Source organism: Nicotiana tabacum, chromosome 3, assembly GCF_000715075.1.
Source record: "Nicotiana tabacum cultivar K326 chromosome 3, ASM71507v2, whole genome shotgun sequence".
NCBI lineage: Eukaryota > Viridiplantae > Streptophyta > Magnoliopsida > Solanales > Solanaceae > Nicotiana > Nicotiana tabacum.
In genome coordinates this window covers 158,442,857-158,465,326 of record NC_134082.1, presented here as the reverse complement: position 1 = coordinate 158,465,326, position 22,470 = coordinate 158,442,857, and positions in this window count along the sequence as shown.

The window sequence follows — 22,470 nt, the reverse complement described above, 5'->3', positions numbered from 1 at the left end:
ACTAATTTCTTTGACCTCCCCTCTTTTGGAATCAAGTTATAGTAATACGATAAAAAAAAGTTCATGTCCCCATAAGTTTATTTTAGAAAGTTCACTCCAAAAGAAAAATTCAAAAAAGGAAGGAAAAAATAGAGATAAAAAAAGGAAAAAAGAGAAAGAGAAAAAGAAGGAAAAGAAAAAAAAGAAAAAGAAAAGAAAAAAGAAAAAAGGAAAGTAGTAACAAGAAAGTATTTATGCAAACTACGTTTGACCTGATTATTTTCACCACAAGATATGTATTACAGTTCGGTCATACCAAATAAAATATTTCATAATCCCACGAAGTCGAGAGTGGGGCAGTCTTTCTTAGTAACTCTATCAAAAGAAAAACAAAAAAAAAAGAATCAAATTCCCTTGTTTTAGAAATTGTGGCTAAGTTTTTAGAATGGATTCCAAAAGTTGTAAATAAATTAACCCCGTTATCTTAGTTATTTTGATCCTTTACGATATTCTTTCTTTCTAAACCTGTTCAAAAGCCACATTACAGTCCAAAAAAAGACCTCCCAAATAATCTTTGAGAGTGCTGAGTTTAGACATGCCAAGAGTATATGATATTTTAACCATGGTCAATGCCTTGTCTTCTGCTGAATCAGAGGAAATAAGAAGTAAAGAATAAAATGAGAGAGTCTTATTGGTGAAAACCTTCACAGGCACCATAAGGCGTTGGTGAGTTGAGAGAAAGAACAAAATGAGAGAGGCTTAATGGTGTAAACCCTTCGGGCACTACAAGTCGAATAAGGATCGTGAATCAGATAGGATAATAGGAGCATGGAAGCCCAGTTTCACGACTCAGAGGTACAACAAGAGTTGAGCATCATACTTGCTTGACAGATTAGGCCACAAATGCATGTCATGGTCATTAGAGTTGGTATCCACATCTGATAAGTTTCTACTTTGTAGTTTTCTTGTTAGGAATCATCTTTTTCATTGTCCTTTACTATGTTCTTTTTTTTTACTTTCTCTTTCTGAGTATGTTCGGTCAGAACAAGTGAGAAATGACTTCAAAATTTGCCACCAGCTTTCTAATTGCACAAAACGGGATCTGGCTAGCACATCAAAGTAGCATAAGTCAGGAAAGAACAGCATGCGCACTGAGTTGGTAACAATCAACGAGCTTTGGGATTCATGTGAAATACAAAGGTTTGGTATATGTCAATTCATGAACAATGCAACATATCGAGGTTGTTGGTTGAACGGATCAAAAGTATTTTCTGTGATAAGGTTGACAAAGAAAGTGGTTAACCAATGACAAGCAAGGTCTTCCAAGCGGAAATCAAAGTTGTCATGGCAAGTGAAGGTGCAATAGACCTCAAGGCCAAGGCCAGTGGTTTAAGTCAAGAAAAAACAACATGCGCACTGAGTGGGTATCAATTGACGTGCTTTGGGATTCATGTGAAACACAAAGGTTCAGTATATGTCAATGCATGAGCACAATGCAACAGATGAATGGTATTGGGTTTGAACGGATCAAAGGTATTTTCCATGATAAGTGTGACAAAGAAAGTGGTCATTCAATAAACAAACAAGGTTTTTTAGGTTGAAATCGTAGTTATCATGGGAAGTGAAGGAGCAATCTCTCTCAAAGTCAATGCCCCAAACCAACCACAATGTTTAAACTCACAAGTTTTCTTTGATTGAAACAGGGCTAGGAAATTTTGTTTGTTTTGGAGAAACCCTCTATGAGGAAAACAGGTGCTAGACAGGTTTGACAATAAGTTTCAGGACCCTCCTGGATAATGGGATTTAATTTAAAATTTTTAGGGCCCTCCTGGATAATGGAATTTAATTTTGAAAGTTTTCAGGACCCTCCTAGATAATGGGACCTAGTTAAATTGCAAAACCTTCACAGATAACAAGATTTAACGTAAGTTTTACCTTTAGGAAATATAATTCAGCTTTAAAGTTTTCACTCTTAAGATGATATTTAATTTGAAGTTTTCAGGACCCTCCTGGACAATGGGATTTAGTTTTTAAATTCTTAGAGATTTTGGGTAACATGATTCGATTAACACTCACAGATGCGCCCAGATACCAAACTGGGGCAGAAAAGTTTCTTTTGTTCTGTCTGCTTTGTTGTAATGTCAGACGCCCACTTGGAGAAACAAGGAAAGACAGTTTAAAGAAAAGTAATCTCAAGAAGAGGACAATTCACGTTTAGCAATCAGGCACCCACCTGGAGAAACAAGGGAAGATAGTTCCAAGGAAAAGCAGTCTCAAAGGAAGCAGTTCAAGTTTAAAGAGAAAACAGTTCAAGTGTTGAAAATCAGGAGCCCACCTGGAGAACAAAGGGAAACAATTCAAGTCTCAAGGAAAAATAGTACAAATGTTGGTAATCAGGTACCCACATGGAGAACAAAGGGAAACGATTCAAGTCTCAAGGAAAAAATAGCGTAAATGTTGGTAATCAGACACCTATCTAGAGAACAAAGGGAAAGCAGCAATATTAAAAAGAAGACAGAAATCAGGAGCCCACCTGGAGAACAAAGGGAATCCGTTCAAGTCTCAAGGAAAAGACAATGCAAATGTTGGTAACCAGGCATCCACCTGGAGAACAAAGGGAAAGTAGTAATGTTCAAAGGAAGACAGCAATCCGGAGCCCACCTGGAGAACAAAGGGAAACAGTTCAAGTGTCACGACCCAAACTGGAGGGCCATGACTAGCACCCGACAATACTTGCCGAGCACCAACGTACATTTTATCTAACCTTCTTTATTTTCTTTTAGGCCCGATAAGATCAATATAATTAGTAGACATGGATCATGGACAACTAACAATAAAAGATGATGACATTAACATACATAACATAGGATGACCAGTCAATCAAGAAACTATATATAAGGTACGAGCTATCACGCTACCATGAAAGACTATACAACAAAAATCAACCGACAAAGCATACCAAACTATACATGAGTCGACACCTGTCTATGAGCCTCTAAAATAACATAATTTCTTCAACATTGCCGGAACAGGGCCCCGACATACCCATAATGTCTATAACAAAAATGCATACCAAGACCACGGCAAGTCCGAAGAAGGGATCTCGCCAATCATCGCTGAACTGGACAACCTACTGTGGTGGGGGAGCTGCGCCTCCCCTATTTATATGACTTCCACAAGTGAAAAAAATCACCAAACAGCCCAAACAACATCAATGTTAATCATATTGAACCTCCCAAAATAGTCCACCAACCAATAACATTACTACCAAGCCTTTCGATACATATTCCACAAGTTCTAGCTTCAATGACTTAGTCGCAACTTGGATAATCTTAAATACATATAGAGTAAGAGTTCCTTACATTTATATAGAAAGAACATCTCAAGTTTAACCTTAATTTTCCTTGAAATATCCCTCTAATGCTGTCACAACAACAAGAAAGTGAAACTAGCAATCAATTAGTGTTTTTCGGCACTAGAATCACTTTAGAAGGCTTGAAATCTCCTAGGGTTGACATTAAGAACTTGGGGGAGTATTTAAAGAACATAAACCCCTTAAAACAGCCTCCCATACTAGCTGGAACAACACAAAAATGAGCAACAACACGAATAAAAAGAAACTTACTAGCGCCACGGGATTCCCGACACTTGATTTGTGTTGTTTGCACTTTGTTTGGGTCTTGAATCTTGAGATAACCTTGAGAGGGTGTTCCTAGGGTTCTAAGGTCTGAATATCGTGAAAAAATCACTTAAAACGGGTTGGAGGCATCATATATATACCCAAATGTCTTAAACAACTTACGTGGGCCCCATAGAAAGGTGCTTGGCGCAGTCTCACAAAAACGCGAATATCTCTCTACTCCGAGATCGTATTGATGAACGGTTTAATGCATTAGAAACTAGACTCATAGATATTCAATTTGGTGGGTAGATAACCCCTTAATTCTAAGTAAAATTTGAGAAAAGCTTAGTATCATTTGACCTAATGTTTAAGTAAAATTATGAACCTAAGTTATGACAACTTTCGTCGACTTTTGTCTCATAACTCGTTTGACTTCAAGACTTTACGGATATTAAATGATTCAAATACCTTAAAACACTACCTCTTGAGTGTATTATGCACCTCTAGGTTTATCCGAAAATACGACTGACAACATCCTTGATTCGTTTAACTTCTAATACTTGTTAACCACCCTTATACACCTTTGTATCATTTAAGACCAATAGGATTAACTTCTTATCGTCTTAAAGATAATCTCTTCATGGATTTATGTTGACTACCTTATGGAATGAGCTAACATATGTGAATATGGGTTGTAACACCCTCCCCCCTTATGAACATGTCCTCGAATGTAAGGGTCTATGGGGATTCCAATTCATCGTGGATTCCAACGGAAATTTCCGATCAATTTTCATCTATAAAATGGTTACTAGAAAAACTTGCAAGGATTTAAGCCCAACATATGGCCTCACAATGCTACACAAAGCATTATGGATATTTACATTATCTGCATATCACCATTTTGTATTAAGGAAGAGTATTCTCAAGTTATTGCTTACCTCATAGAGCAATTTCACCTTCCAATGCATCTGTGTTCCACTAGCATCCTTGTTATCTTCATTCTGGAATAGGTACGGGTATTTAGACATCATCTCCTCTTCTGCTTCCCATGTCATTTCTTCCATATTCATGTTCTTCCACAATACTTTGACGGAAGCTACATCTTTTGTTCTCAGCTTGCGGACTTGTCGATCTAATATAGCCACTGGCACTTCTTCATATGATAGGTCCTATGTAACTTTTATATCTTTGATAGGGACGACTCGAGAAGGGTCTCCAATACATTTTCTCAACATAGATACATGGAATACCGGGTGGACAAATTCCAATTCCGATGGCATTTCTAACTGATAAGCAACCTGTCCAATTCGTCGAAGAATTTTATACGGCCCAATATACCTTGGACTCAACTTACCTTTCTTCCCAAAATGCATAACACCCTTCATTGGTGAGATCCTCAGGAAAACCCAATCACCAACCTCAAACTCTAGATCACGACATCGGACATCGGAATAAGATTTTTGCCTGCTTTATGCCATCCTCAATCGCTCCTGTATCACTTTCACCTTCTCAATAGCTTGGTGAATCAAATTTGGCCCATATAATTCTATTTCACCAACTTCGAACCATCCAACTGATGATCTACATCTCCTCCCGTATAATGCCTCATATGGGGCCAATTTAATACTGGAATGGTAGCTATTATTGTAGGCGAATTCTATGAATGGAAGATGATCATCCTAATTCCCTTTAAAATCTAAAACACATGCTCGTAGCATATCTTCTAGTGTCTGAATGGTACGTTCAGTCTGTCCGTCAGTCTGCGGATGAAATGCAGTGCTGAGATTCACTTGTGTGCATAAAACCTTTTGAAAAGACCTCCAAATGTTAGCCGTAAATTGAGCTCCTCGGTCTAATATAATAGATACTGGTACACCATGAAGCCAAACAATCTCCTTGATATATAACTTCGCATAATCTTCAGCTGTGTAAGTTATCTTAACTGGTAGAAAATGGGCACATTTTGTAAGTCGATCAATTATCACCTAAATGGAGTCAAACTTATGATAAGAGTGAGGTAATCCAATAATGAAGTCCATATTAATCACCTCCCACTTCCAGGTCGGAATCTCTATATTCTGAAGCAATCCACCAGGTTTCTGATGTTCTATCTTTACTTGTTGACAATTAGGACACTGGGCTACAAATTCTGAAATAGACTTCTTCATGTTATCCCACCAATACTGCTCCTTGACATCATGATACATCTTTGTCGAGCCGGGATGGATGGAATATCGGGATTGATGAATCTCATTCATAATCTTTTCTCGCAACCCCGCCATATTAGGCACACATAATTGGCCCTGGTATCTTAGTGCCCCATCGCTTCCGATCTCAAAATTCATACTTTTACACTGTTGAATGCTCTCTCTTAATCGTACTAAGATAGGATCTTCATATTGTCGTGCTTTTACATCAGCTACCAAAGATGATTCTGATGTATTCTGTACAGTAACACCTCCGTCATCAGAGTCTAACAATCTGATTCTCATATTGGCTAGATGATGAAGCTCTTTAGTCAACCCCCATCTACCTGCCTCAATATGTACTAAGCTTCCCATTGATTTACGACTGAGAGCGTCTGCCACAACATTGGCTTTACCGGGATGATACAATATCTCGACGTCGTAGTCTTTCAGTAATTCAAGCCACCTGCGCTGCCTCAAATTCAACTCTTTCTGCTTGAAGATGTATTGTAAACTCTTGTGATCTGTGTAGATGTCGATATGAACGCCGTATAAGTAGTGCCGCCATATCTTCAAAGCATATATACTGCATCCAATTCAAAGTCATGGGTTGGATAATTCTTTTCATGATTCTTCAATTGTCTTGATGCATAAGCAACCACCTTCCCACGCTACATCAATACGCACCCTAAACCTATACCTGAGGCATCACAATATACCACATAACCTTCTGTTCCTTCAGGGAGAGTGATCACTAGTGCGGATGTCAATCGATTCTTCAGCTCCTGAAAACTATGTTCACGAGTGTCAGACCACTAGAACTTGGTAGCTTTCTATGTTAACTTAGTCAATGATGCTGATATAGAGGAAAACCCTTCTACAAACCGCCTATAATATCCTGCTATCCCCAAGAAGCTGCGGACATCTGATGGTGTTGTAGGTCTCGGCCAATTCTTTACTGCATCGATCTTCTGAGTGTCGACACTAATACCCTCGTCAGATATCACATGGCCAAGGAAGCTACTAAGTTCAACCAAAATTTACATTTGGAGATCTTAGCATATAACTTACGATCCCGAAGCATGTGTAATACTATCCGCAAGTGCCCCGCATGTTCCGCCTCTGAACGAGAATACACTAGAATGTCATCAATGAATACAATCAAAAACACAACAAGATAGGGACTAAATACAATATTAATGAGATCCATAAAAGTTGCTGGAGAATTTGTTAGCCCGAATGACATCACCAAGAACTCAAAGTGCCCATATCTTGTCGGGAAGACCATCTTTGGAATATCCTTCTCCTTAACCCTCACCTGATGATACCCTGAACGTAAATCAATCTTGGAGAAATACTTGGCACCCTGGAGTTGGTGAAATAGGTCGTCAATTCTTGGAAGTGGATACTTGTTCTTTATAGTAAACTTATTCAACTGTCGATAGTCGATACACATCCGTAACGACCTGTCTTTCTTTTGCACGAATAGGACTGGTGCACCCCAAGGTGAAGTGCAAGGCCTAATGAAGCACTTATCCAGCAAGTCCTTCAACTGCACCTTCAACTGCACCTTCAACTCTCGCAACTCTGCCAGGGCCATTCTATATGGAGGGATAGAGATCAGTTGAGTGTCAAGCAACACATCAATGCTAAACTCAATCTCCCTTTTAGAAGGAAGGCCTGGGAGTTCATCTAGGGAAACATCTGGAAATTTGTTGACCACGGGGATTGATTGTAGAGTAGACGGCTTCGCCTCCGCATCCCTAACGCGAACGAGATGATAAATGTAACCTTTTGAGATCATTTTCTTTTCCTTAAGATAGGAAATAAACCTACCTTTCGGTGTAGCAATGTTCCCCTTCCATTCAATGACGAGTTCACCAGGAAATTGAAACCTAACCATCTTTGTACGACGGTCAATATTTGCATAGCATGAGGCCAATCAGTCTATTCCGATTATCACATCAAAATCAACCATTTCTAACTCAAATAAATTTGCTGAGGTTTGACAACTATAAATCATCACAGTGCAACCTCTATATACCCTTCTAGAACTCACAGAATCTCCTATCGGAGTAGATACCGCAAGGGGTTTACTTATCAATTCAGGTCCAATGCCAAACTTATTAGCCACAAAGGGTGTAACATATGCTAATGTAGATCCCGGATCAATCAGCGTGTATACATCATAAAAAATAGACAATATACCTATAACAACATCTGGAGATGACTCGAGCTCCTATCGACCTACTAGAGCATAGGTTCGATTTTAAGCACCACTCGAACTCGGCACTACACCTCTACCTCTACCATGACCTGTCGACTGCTGAAAACCCCGTTCTGGAGGTCGAACTGAGGAGGAAGAACCAGGCACAGATCCAGTCGGCTGAGCCATACCATCACCTCCTCTATTAGGACAATCCCGTATCATATGGCCAGGTTGTCCGTAAGAATAACATGCATCAGAACCTCGACGACATTGTCCAAAGTGGGCCTTGCCGCACTAATCACAACATGGTGTTGGGGGTCTCATCTGACTAGTATCCCTGTGATGTTGCGAGCATGATGCCCGTGAACTATGACCTGGACCATAATAGGTAAATCGATCATATCGAGACCTCTGAAATTGTGGAGGAGCACTAACTATAGGTGGCGCCGAACTTCTCGAAGACTGGGGCCTAACGCTGCCTCTGAAATCATTAGAATACCCTGCAAATCTCGCCCTCTTATGCAGGCCCTATCCCGCTCCCTATTAGCCCTTTACTGGCGCTTACGATCCTCAAGGGTCTGGACATAAGCCTGAATATGGGAAATATCCATGCCCTCCACCAAGGAGGGTGTTGTACACTCATTTATCAGATTTGGTCCCAACCCGTTCACAAACATATGCACCTTATCACTCATCTCGGCCACCATATGGGGAGCATACCTGCCAAAGAATCAAACTGCATACTATACTCTCGCACACTCATATTACCTTGTCGAAGGTTCAAGAACTTATTAGCTCTAGCTCGCCATATCTTAACTGGCAAGTAGTGACGAAGAAAGGCCTCAGAAAATTCCTTTCACACAGCTGGAGGAGCGTTCGGATCCTTGGATCTCTCCCAACTATCATACCAGAAAACCGCTAAATCCCGTAACCGATAAGAAGCCAACTCTACTGCCTCCATATCACTAGCATACATAACCTGCAGTGTACGATGAACCTAGTTAATAAAAGTATGCGGGTCCTCCTTGGGGTCTGATCCAGTAAACAGTGGAGGGTCTAAATTAATAAAATCACGAACTCTCGTACAAACTGATTTATCAGCAACACCTGTATTTTGCCTCTGAGCCTGAGCAGCTACCAAGCTAGTCAACAACTGCAAAGCACTTCGCATATCTTGCTCTATAGTGCCAGACAGAGCAACTGGAGGTGCTGGGTGCCTCCTAATATCCTCTGGAGGAGACGGAGTAGATGAGGTATGAGAGGGCATCTCACTCTGAGCCTCACTTTGTCCTGCTCTGTCTTGGGGCACTTGATTGGTACCCTCTCCTGCTGCTGTATCAAGCGGTCTACTAATCGTTTGCTTCCTAGTTGAAGGCATCACTGAAAGAAAACAAGGTGAATATTAGAGACGAACACTTAAGACTCAACTTTATGCACGATCTAGATTCAGGAAGAAGGTTACAACCCTAGATGTCATGTAGACTCCTGATTATAAATGTGGCACGCTACACATCCATAATTAAGACTCTACTAAACAAGACTCATAGACAACCCCTAGGACACACTTTCTCTGATACCAAGTTTGTCATGACCCAAACTGGAGGGCCATGACTAGCACCCGGCCATACTTGCCGAGCACCAACGTACATTTTATCCAACCTTCTTTATTATCTTTTAGGGCCGATGAGATAAATATAATTAGTAGACATGGATCATGGAAAACTAACAATAAAAGATGATGACATGAACATACATAACATAGGATGGTCAGACAATCAAGAAACTATATATAAGGTACGAGCTACCACGCTACTATGAAAGACTATACAACAAAAACCAGCCGATAAAGCATATCAAACTATACATGAGTCAACACCTGTTTATGATCCTCTAAAAGAACATAAGTGCTGCAACATTGCCGGAACAGGGCCCCGACATACCCATAATGTCTATAACAAAAATGCATACCAAGACCACGGTAAGTCCGAAGAAGGGATCTCGCTAATCACCGCTGAACTGGACATCCTACTGTAGTGGGGGAGCTGCGCCTGCCTGTCTATCAGGACCTGCAGCACAACATACAACTTCTACAAATAAAAGGACGTCAGTACGAATAAAGTACTGAGTATGTAACGCAGGGAACCATATGTACGAACAGTAATGTAAGCAAGGATAAAGAATATACAACTTGTAACATCTGCGTACCTCTGAGGGCTACTGACATGAAATGCATGATACATATGTATATATACATAAACTTTTAAAACATACACCTCTGTGGGCATCATTATCATCATATCGTACCTCCTGTAATAGGCCCGGTAAAAACGTACCCGGCCATCATAAGGCTCGGTAGAATAAGAGAAGCAACATCAACATCAATCATTCCATAAGAGGGGAAACAATGTAAGTACTACTAGCTTCTATAGCGTAGCTCAGTAGAGTAAAATAGATACATATATATAATGCATGCTCGACTCATGGAATCACGTTCTAAACCTTTCGGAGTGACATAAGGTCGGTATCCTCTGTACACGTTATTAGGACTAACTCTTCACTATGAACCTTATAAGAATCAGAAAGTACCAACAACATTGATAACATAAGAATAAGAGAAGCAACATCAACATTAATTGTTCCATAAGAGGAGAAACAATGTAAGTACTGCTAGCTTCTAAGAGTAGAGTATCTTTGGAAGCTCGTTCATTACATTATGTACAATCAAAGTCGTACAAAAGAAGGAAAGGGATAACCTCACATACCTTGTATATACTGCCCTACCTCAATCTATGAAAATGTCACGACTCCTTAGTCTACAATAGGAGAAATGACACTATCGTTAATGTTTAAGCGTCGTAACTATCATGTAACGACCACAACCTCTTTTATGATGAAACGGGCATCACCTCCCCTATTTATATGACTTCAAGTGAAAATAATCACCAAACAGCCCAAACAACATCAATGTTAATCATATTGAACCTCCCAAAATAGTCCACCAACCGATAACATTACTACCAAGCCTTTCGATATATATTCCACAAGTTCTAGCTTCAATGACTTAGACGCAACTTGGATAATCTTAAATACATATAGAGTAAGAGGTTCCTTACCTTTATACAGAAAGAACAACTCCATTTTGACCTTAATTTTCCATAAAATATCCCTCCAATGCTGCCACAACAACAAGAAAGTAAAACTAGCAATCAATTAGTGTTTTTCGGCACTAGAATCACTTTAGAAGGCTTGAAATCTCCTAGGGTTGATATTAAGAACTTGAGGGAGTATTTACAGAACATAAACCCCTTAAAACAACCTCCCACACGAACTGGAACAACACAAAACTGAGCAACAAGAAGAAGAAAAAGAAACTTACTAGCGCCACGGGATTCCCGACACTTGATTTGTGTTTTTTTGCCCTTTGTTTGGGTCTTGAATCTTGACAGAACCTTGAGAGGGTATTCCTAGGGTTCTAAGGTATGATTATCATGAAAACATCACTTAAAACGGGTTGGAGGCATCATATATATACCCAAATGTTTTAAACCGCCTAAGTGGGCCCCATAGAAAGGTGCTTGGCGCAGTCTCACCAAGATGCGAATATCGATGAATGGTTTAATGTGTTGGAAACTAGACTCATAGATCTTCAATTTTCTGGGTATATCACCCCATAATTCTAAGTAAATTGGGAGAAAAGCTTAGTAACATTTGACCTAATGTTTAAGTAAAATTATGAACCTAAGTTATGACAACTTTTGTCGACTTTTGTCTCATAACTCGTTCGACTTCAAGACTTATAATACGGATATTATATGATTCAAATACCTTAAAACACTGCCTCTTGAGTGTATTAAGCACCTCTAGGTTTATCCAAAAATACATATGACAACATCCTTGATTTGTTTAACTTCTAATACTTGTTAACCACCCTTATACACCTTTGTATCATTTAAGACCAATAAGATTATTTTCTTATCATCTTAAAGATAATCTCTTCATGGATTTACATTGACTACCTTTTGGCATGATCTAACATACATGAATAAGGGTTGTAACATCAAGTTTCGAGGAAAAATAGTTCCAGTGTTGGAAATCAGGCGCCTACCTGGAGAACAAAGGGAAAGCAACAATGTTCAAAGGAAGACGGTTCAAGTTCAGCAAATAGGAGCCCACCTGGAGAACAAAGGGAAAACGAGTCAAGTTTCGAGGGAAAAGCAGTACATTTGTTGGATATCAGGTGCCTACTTGGAAAATAAAGGGAAAGTAGCAATGTTCAAAGGAAGACGGTTCAAGTTCAGCAATCAGGAGCCCACCTGGAGAACAAAGGGAAAACGAGTCAAGTTTCGAGGGAAAAATAATACAAGTATTGGAAATCACGCGCCCACCTGGAGAACAAAGGCAAACCAGCAATGTTCAAAGGAAGACAATTCAAGTTCAGCAATCAGGAGACCACCTGGAGAACAAGAAAAAACAAGTCACGTTTCGAGAGAAAAGCAGTGCAAGTGTTGGAAATCAGGCACCCACCTGAAAAACAAGGAGAAGCAGTTCAAGTCTCAAGGAAAAATAGGCAAGTGTTGGAAATCAGGCGCCCACCTGGAGAGTAAGGGAATACAGTTAAAGTTTTGGCAATCAGACGCCCACCTGGAGAGCAAGGGAATATAGTTAAAGTTTTGGCAATCAGGCGCCCACCTGGAGAGCAAGGGAGTACTTGATGTTTTGGCAATCGGGCGCCCACCTAGAGAGCAAGGGAATACAGTTAAAGGTTTGGAAATCAGCTGCCCACTTGGAGAGCAAGGGAATGCAGTTCAAGTTTTGGCAATTAGGCTCCCACCTGGAGAGCAAGAGAATACAGTTAATATTTTGGCAATCAGGCGCCTACCTGGAGAGCAAGGGAATACAGTTCATGTTTTGGCAATCAGGCGCCCACCTGGAGAGCAAGGGAATACAATTCAAGTTTTGGCAATCAGGCGCCCACCTGGAGAGCAAGAGAATACAGTTAAAGTTTTGGCAATCAGGCGCCCACCAGGAAAGCAAGGGAATACAGTTCAAGTTTTGGCAATCAGGTACCCACTTGGAAAACAAGGAAAATAGTTCAAGTTTCAAAGGAAGACAGTAGAAGTTTCAAGGGAAAACAGTTTAAGGTAACAAAGGGAATACAATTCAAGTTTCGGTAATCAGGCGCCCGCCTGGAGAACAAGGGAATACTGTTCAAATATTGGCATTTAGGCGCTACCTGGAGAATAAGGGAATTCACTTAAAAATGCAATTCAAGTCAACAACAAAAGAAGCTAGCAGCAAGAATGCGAGTTAACAGTCCGAGATGATCAATGGAAGTTAGTCACAATAAAGAATAAAAAAAAAGAAAGGCAAGAAGTGAATCCAAATGCTGAAGTTGATGAAAGATGTGGGCTACTCAAGACATGACTGAAGTCACAAGCTTCACATGTCCGGTCTTGATCCGAAAAGCTGAAGAAGAACGAGCTGGCACCTGCACCTAACAAGCGCCGAGGTTCAAATCTAACGTTTGCATGAAGAACCATTCAAGACACAAGATCAAGCTTCAGAAGACTTGTAGATTAGAATCTTGTAACTCATAATTGAAAAGCTTAGTTAGTCTTTTTATTTTTTGATGTAATAATAGGACCGCAGACCGGAACCTCAACGGAACGGCACCTCGACCGGCTCTCTTCCTCGGTATACTCCATCATCTCACTAACTTCTGAACTACACGTGACCTGATTTCTTTATAGCCAAGGATATGTAGGCAGCTCAGATACCAGGGCTCGGTCACATTCCCCTTTTCTCTTAGTTTTAGTCTCTCCAAATAAGGGTCGGGTCAAAAAACCTGTCTAGTCGTTCTTTGTCTGAAAACTCTTCGCATTCCCAGTCAAAGAGGGGCAGCTGTAGACATGTGATTTTTGACCCTCGCCGAGATTTTTCATATTTTAGCATGTAAATGTTTAGTTTAGGCGTAACATCGCTATTTTAACTAATTTTGACCTTTTTACTTTATTTTCGTCACTAAAAATGAAAATTACAAAATATTTTAGCTTACGTATCTTTCATAAATTGAAATAAAAAATATACAAAAATAGTACCTTATTTTTATCTTTACAAAAATATATAATAGTTTCATGTTTTAATATAGTTTAGTTTAATTAATTAGAATTTGTTTTTGCATCATGTTGTATAGTTATCTTATATTAAAAGAATTTAACTATGGTTTTGAATAATAATTTTTGGAGTCTTAGAGCCCAATTTTAAGAACTAACAAGACATGGACCTACCCCAATCTCCTAAATTCAGGCCCAATAAGACCAAACCCATACTCCCTTAACCTAAAAAAACCTTTCTTAAAAACCTAGGGACCTAATACACAAAAGGCTTAAGGACTAATTGGCAAAATATACAAAACATATAGACCTAGAACTATAGAAGATAGACTAATGCCTAAAAAGATCTGAAGAGGAGGGAAGCCAAAAAAAACCTAAGGTCCCTAAGCTAAAAAAAAGAGCTGATGAGCACCGTTTATACACAAGACCCCCACCCCACGTCGTCTTCTTCTCCAGAAGACCTAATAGACAGACGTCCGCCGCTGAATATCAAAAATAGATCCCCCCATCCCCCGTTCATCATCTTCTTCAGTCGTACTGTTCATCTGCTAGACACCCAAAACCTAGGCAGCTTGAACACAATACGTAGGGTCAGTCGCTGGAGCTCTTGACTACTGGAATTCTCGACAGCCGCAAGAGTTCCCAAAATCTTCATCTCATCTTCATCTTCAACCTCCAGTACACTAGCGACCCTGAGCTATTGCCGCCGACCACTCTTGTGCACGCCTCTCTTCTAATCCCATATGAGAAAAACTGCCATGAACGCTGGAGAACCCTAAGACGAAAACCTCTAAAAACTAGCAGCAGCCATCGCCGCCTTCATCTTCATCGTCAGCCTGACCATATATACATGTTTTCCGATAGCTCATTTCTAGTACATGTGAGGTTTGTTTCAGTTTCCTGTCGAAGTTGCCGTTCGAGGGCTCCATCCATGGTTTGTCATGTCTGAGTTTAACGTTGCCTCACAACTAATGTGTTGATCCATTTTGAGGTTTGGTTCCTCATTTTTCATACTCTGTTTGCTTAATAGTGTACTTCCGTCAACTTTGTGGTTCACTGTTATATGAATGTTTGAATTATTTGTTCGGTTTGCTCTTATTCTTATTTACTGTTTACATTACAAAATTTGGAGATTTCCACTGGTGTTGTTTATGTTTCCCTATTGATTGAATGAATAATTTTGGGTGCTCTTTTATATTTATTTAAACCTTGGATGGACGAAGTTATTTTTGACATACATTGCCATGGATTTTTATTTGTTTACTCATAAGCTTGTGTTGTTCATTTTTGTGCTAGCGTGTTAAAATAATAATTTGGTGCAAGTTACTGAATTAACTAATTTAGCTCCGGAAGTTTTGGATAATCATTTTTATATCTAGCTCATTCTATTCTATAAATATTTCATTCAATGTGCTGTAAGGTTTAGTATGAAAAATGGGTCATGACTTTGTTCTGTTAATACGTCGAACATTTGGATACTTAATTGGTTGCGGTAGTAAATTGGTATCGAGGGATTTTGGAGGCCATTAAGATTAAATTGGGTTTGGGATTGTTTGCTAGCTTACTTCTTCAACTAATTTCCATAGATTCATGGCCTTGCAATTATCTCAAATTAATTTAGGAGAAGTTTTCAAATATCCGTAGTTTTCTTTAGGCGCGATTGAATATAGTGTCATAGCTACCGGTACGGTTCCCGTGACGTAGTTGTGATAAACAATTTCTAAAATTCGGGGGTACATTATGTGACCCGGCCCCAATTTATTCTTTTTAATTAAAATACAAATATTGTGGATCGTGGGTATATTTTCCGTGACATGATCCGCAATGTGTAATCATTAATTAGTTGTATAATAATCAGGTTATTAAAAGCGTAGGAATAAAAATACACATAGATTTCAAAGATATTTTAAAATCAAATATATAGGCCAATAATAACAGTTGAGCGACTGTGCTAAAACCACGGAACCCAGGAATGCCTAACAGTTTCTCCCGGGTTAATAAAATTCCTTACTCGGATTTCTGTGTTCGCAAACCGTGAACAGAGTAAATCTTTCCTCGATTCGGGATTTAAACCGGTGATTTGGGACACCATAAATTATCCTAAGTGGCAACTCAGATTTTTAAATAATAATCCCATTTTGATTGTCACTTAAATTGGAAAAAACTCCCTTATGCCCCTTCCGTGTGGTAAAAAAGGAGGTGTGACAGTGTTCCTCCTGCACGGGGTGCTTTTAGCGATCAATCTAGCAGACCTGGCACGAGTCAGCCACATCAGCCACGCCCTCCCAGAGCTTGTTTTGAGTGTGATGACAATCGCCATATAGTGAGGGATTGCCCTAAACTTAGGAGGGGTGCACCTCCACAGACTTCTCAGCCACAACGTGCTCCACAGAGTTCCCAGGCTATGAGTACAACACCAACTTCCACTTTACCTACTCAGCCAGCTCGATCTGTCATAGAGATACATCGGTTCTATTCGATCCAGGCTCCACTTATTCCTACATGTCACCTTATTTTGCCTCGTATTTGGGCATATCCCGGGATTCTTTGTGTTCCCCTATTTATGTGTCTACTATTGTAGGAGATTCTCTTGTTGTGGATCGCGTGCCTCGGTTGTGTTTGATTACTTTTAGTGGTTTTGAGACCAGAGCCAATTTATTATTGCTCAGCATGGTAGACTTTGTTTTATTTTGGTCCTGGACTGGTTGTCGCTCTATTATGTTATTCTTGATTATCATGCCAAGATCGTGACACTGGCTATTCTAGGTTTAGCACTATTAGAGTGGAGGGTTACCTTAGATTACACTCCCAACAGAGTTATTTCATTCTTAAAGCTCAACGAATGGTTGGGAAGGGGTGTGACGCGTATCTAGCTTATGTAAAAGATGTTAGTATTGATACCTGTATAGTTGAATTAGTCCCAGTAGTGAGGGACTTCCTAGATGTGTTTCCAACTGATCTTTAGGCATGTCGCCTGACAGAGATATTGACTTTGGTGTTGATTTGTTGCTGGGCACTCAACCCATTCTCTATTCCTCCTTATCATATGGCCTCTCCTAAGTTGAAGGAGTTGTAGGAATAGTTAAAAGAATTGCTTGATAAGGGCTTCATTCAGCCCAGTGTGTCACCTTGGGGTACTCCTGTTTTTTCTGTGAAGAAAAAGGATGGTTCTATGCGTATGTGCATTGATTATCGCTAGTTGAACAAAGTTACAGTGAAGAACCGATATCCTTTGCCTCATATTGATGACCTATTTGATCAGTTACAGGGTGCCTCAGTGTTTTCGAAGATTGATTTACGTTCAAGCTATCATCAGTTAAAGATTCAGGAGCCAGATATCCCGAAGACTGCTTTCAGGACTCGATTTGGTCATTACAAGATCTTTCTGATGTCATTTGGACAGACCAACGACCCATCAACATTTATGCATTTGATGCATAGTGTATTTCGGTCTTATCTTGATATATTCATCATTATGTTTATTGACGGCATTCTGGTGTAGTCCCACTGTCGGGAGGATCATGAGCAGCACCTGAGGACTGTGGTTTAGACCTTGAGAGAAAATAATTTATATGCAAAGTTCTCAAAATGTGAGTTCTGGTTAGATTCTGTGGCATTTTTGGGACACGTAGTGTCGAGTGAAGGGATCAAGGTGGATCCGAAGAAAGTGGAAGTAGTGCAGAGTTGGCCCAGACTATTCTCAGATACAAGATCTTGAGTTTTCTTGGTTTGGCGGGGTATTACCATCAAATTGTTGAGGGATTCTCATCTATTGCAGCATCTATGACTAGGTTGACACAGAAGGGTGCTCTGTTCAGGTGGACGGAGGAGTGTGAGGAGAGCTTTCAAAAGCTCATGGCAGCTTTGACTATAGCTCCAATATTGGCATTTCTTACAGGTTTGGGGTCTTATACTGTTTATTGTGATGCGTCGTGGATTGGCCTTAGCGCGGAGTTGATACAGGACCGTAGGGTGATAGCCTATATGTCCAGACAGCTGAAGGTGCATGAAAATGACTATCCTGTCCACATTCTTGAGTTAGCAGCTATTGTCCATACCTTGAGGAATTGGAGGTACTATTTGTATGATGTCCCTTGTGAGATCTACACTAATCACCAGAGTTTACAACATCTATTCAAGCAGAAGGATCTTAACTTGCGTCAACGGAGGTGGTTAGAGCTACTTAAGGATTATGATATCCCTATTCTGTACCATCCCGGGAAGGCCAATGTGGTGGCCGATGCCTTGAGTCACAGGGCGGAGAGTTTAGCATATTTGCCAATAGTAGAGAGGCCATTAGCACTGGATGTTCAGGCCTTAGCCAACCAGTTTGTTAGATTGGATATTTCTAAGCCGAGTCGAGTTTTGGCTTGTGTGGTCTCCCAGTCTTCTCTATATCATCGTATCAAGGAGCTTCAGTATGATGACCCATATCTGCTCATCCTTAAGGACACGGTTCAGCACGGTGATGCTAAGGAGTTCACTATTGGGGACGATGGTGCATTGAGGATGCATGGTAGGCTATGTGTTCCCAATGTAGATGGATTGCGTAAGTTGATTCTTCAGGAGGATCACAGATTGCGGTACTCCATTCATCTAGGTGCCACAAAGATGTATCAGCACTAGAGGTAGCATTATTGGGGGCATAGAATGAAGAAGCACATAGTTGAATATGTAGCCCGGTATCTAAATTGCTAGCATGTGAAGTATGAGCATCAACGGTCGGGTGGATTGCTTCAGAAGTTAGAGATTTCAGAGTGAAAATGGGAGCAGATCACTATGGATGTCATTGTTGGACTCCCACGGACTTAGCGAATGTTTGATGTAGTTTGGGTGATTGTAGATAGGCTGGCCAAGTTAACTCATTTCCTTCTTATGATGACTACCTATTCTTCTAAGCAGCTGGCTCGAGTTTATATCTGCGAGTTTGTCAGGCTTCATGGTGTACCGGTATCTATCATCTCTAACTGGGGGACACAGTTTACATCATGGTTCTGGAGGGCCTTACAGTATGAGTTAGGTACCCGAGTGGAGTTGAGTACGGCATTTCACCCACAGACGGACGAACAGTCCGAGCATACGATTCAGATTCTAGAGGATATGCTCTGTGTGTGTGATGGAGTTTGGAGGTTCTTGGGGTAAGTTCTTTCCACAGTGAGCACGTGATTTTTCCCCTATATGAATTACTCCCATAAATTCAAACAAATAACTTTTTCCCAGTATTTGCAATTTTGTGGATATTTATGGCATTTTTCCGTTAATTGCTTGCACTTGTCTTCGCATCTTTAATTTTATTTAATTTATAAAAAATACAAAAAATATGTGGCATTTGCATTTAAGATTTAATTTTATATTTATTAGTAAATTAGTGTTTCATAAAATTGGAAAATTACCAAAAAATAACCAATTTTGCATTTTATTATTTAATTTCGAATTTTGGTAGTTTTCTTTAAATTTGGTTTTTTAATAGTTATGTTAATTATTATTTAGAATGAATATTTTTGATAGGCTAATTTGGTTTTAATATTTAATTTAGGTTTTTGTTTTTAATTTTGAAAAAAAAAGGAATTAAAAAGAGTTTGAAAATAAAAAAGAAAATTGAATTGAAAGAGAAAGGAAAACAAAGAGGGGAGTCTGAATTGGGCTAGAACTATTTAATTCCCCCCCCCTCCCTAACCCAAATGAAATTTCCCCCATACCCGTTTTGACCCCAAGCCTAGATCCGCCCCCACCTAGTCCATTCCTCACCATAACTCAAAATGACACCATTTTGCTATATCTCATCTCAACCGTTGAATCAACAAGATCCAACGAACCGGAACTGACCCCTCCCCCGTATATAACTGTTTGAAGACCTCACCCCCTACACCCGCCTCCCTCATTTCTCGTCTCCTTCAGAGACTGAACAAAAAAAACCCCAAAGCTGCCCTGATTTCTCCACTCGCCGGCCGGCGGTGCCGGTCCCAAATAACTCCAAATTAACACCACAGAAACCTTATACCCTCCTCTTCCCTAATCTCCAATTCTTTTCCTTCGAATCCCTATAGAGCTTCTCGAATCTTAAATCCAAGATTCAATCCCTAAAAACCCAAAGCCAAATTCATACACGCAAGGCTGTTCCTCCAAGTTTTTTTAGTTATTCAAGGTTGGTTTTGTCACAAAATAATGTTGTTCTTGATAAAAAACAAGCGATTGACATTATTTGAGGTTTAAATCGGAATATCTGTCGCGAGTTCGAGCCTGGGTAAGTGAGTTCCTTCTATCCTTTTGTTCATTCTTGTGATCTTTCAGCCTTATTTCCTCTTCTCTTCTTCTCTTTTTCTTTGGATAATTCAATTGAAAATTGACCAAAGTTTCTGGTCGAGATGGAGTACTGTCTGTTTGTTCCTTGTTAGTTTTCTTTTCCAAGTCTTGTTCTCTGATGTTGCTTGGTTTGTTTAATTTTCATGTTAATAGCATGACTAAATTTCTGATTTCACCCTGTTTGTTCAGCCTTTTAGGTTAACTTAATTAGCTATATTTGATAACTTAGTTCAATTCCGCATTTTAGTTTAGGTTTTAGTCTTGTGAAATCGTTTAGTTGTTTTCTTACTATTTGCCATAATTTGCTCAATATGGTTCAATTCATTTTGTTGTTCGGGCTCTGAATCTATTTCAAAATTCACTCCAAGGGACTTGAATTGAGTTTTGAGTCCAGGCCTGGTTGAATCATTGGGTCAATTTTACCCTGACCCATTTGAGTTCCCGGGGGTAAATAATAGGGTTTAAAGGGGTAGTTTAGGATGTCTAGGTAGAGAATCTCTGATTAACTGATTGAGGAAGCTTCTTGGAAGCTGGGGTGGAGACCGAACTGAAAATTTGTTTTTTACACTAAGGATATCTAGGCAAAAATAAAAAATTGAAAAGGTTTAAGGTGCAAAGTTTAGCTCATTTCTGCAGTCCTAATACCCTGCCTATAAAGACATCTTTACTTCACTATCAAGGCAGAAAAAAATAGAGATTAAAAGACTGAAAAGAAATGGCTGAGTATTTTGGAGTGAATTCGAAGATAACACTGAAAATGCTGGATTCTCTTTGTTAAAATTGCTCAAATCTCACTTGGTTTCAGCTCCCTGATCTTCTGTGTTAGTTTAAAATTTCTGAAAAAGTTTTCAAGTCTTTACACTTTGTTAGAAATGGCTTGAATTTGGGATTTCAAGAGTGGTTTTAAGCTTTGCTGTTGGGGTTACTGTTGCATTGCTTGGATCTGAATTGATTTCAGCCACTGCTGTCTACTGATTCTTCACTTCTTTTGTTTCTCTTTTATTCCCAGGTATTTACTGACTCTTGAAGTGACATATGAGTTGCAAATGTGAAAGTCATGTAATCAAATTGAAGAGAAATGACAAATGCTAGTTTTTTGTTGTCAAATAACTACTTGAGTTTATTATATTTTGTCCATGTGTCCTCCAATTTAGTTTCATTATGTATATTTCATTCATGTTGTTAGTGTTATATTTCATTTTGAGGTTTGTATTTGGGGTTTGTTTGAATGTTGTTCGGGTTTAAGAATGTCTTTAGGCTTAAGATGATATGTATAAGTTGAGGATTATGATTCCTCTAGTCTGATTTGGTTAAGTCTTGCTGAACTTTAGAGCTATTCTTTTATAGTCGTGTTTAAGTATCCATCATATTTGTTCTTTCATGTGTTTCTCTTTAGAAAATCTGATATGCTTTGTTTTCCTATTCACTAGCTTCTTGTATGCTAGATTGTTTTCCATGGTCTGAAGAATAGCTTAGCCACTTCAGTTCTAGTATCCTGCCTTGCTCTACCCATTTATGCATGACCTGAAATTCATAAAAGTTTTCAAAGGAATGTTTGGGTTTAATCTCAAACTTGAGAGTTCTCAGATTAGCTTAATTCTTTGCATCATGTTGTTTTCTTTTCGTGGAAATAATTAAAAGCATATGATTCCATTAAAATGTGTTATCCTAAATGGAATTCAGATTCTTTTATTCAATAATCTCATGAGGTATTGTCAGTTATTGAATGTATTGGAATGAGGTTTAATCAAGTGTAGAATCTCGCACAATTACTGTTGTTGAATCAGTTATAGGATTACTTCGAATAGGATAGTTTGATGCCCAGGTTTCCCTTCTGTGAGCTGCATGTATTCGATCGGACGGGCTTGTATTCCCAGCCTTTTTTGGCCTGTGATTCGAGCCCGCTTTCACTTGAAATAGGTTTTCCGCATAAGTAATTGGGTTTGTCTTAGTTCAGACTCCCTCCTTAATTGAATCATGGTTTATTTTAAAGTCAGCTTTCCTAGTTAAACGAGTTTGGATTAAATCACTCGCCTGAAGTAAGAATTCAAATTCCCG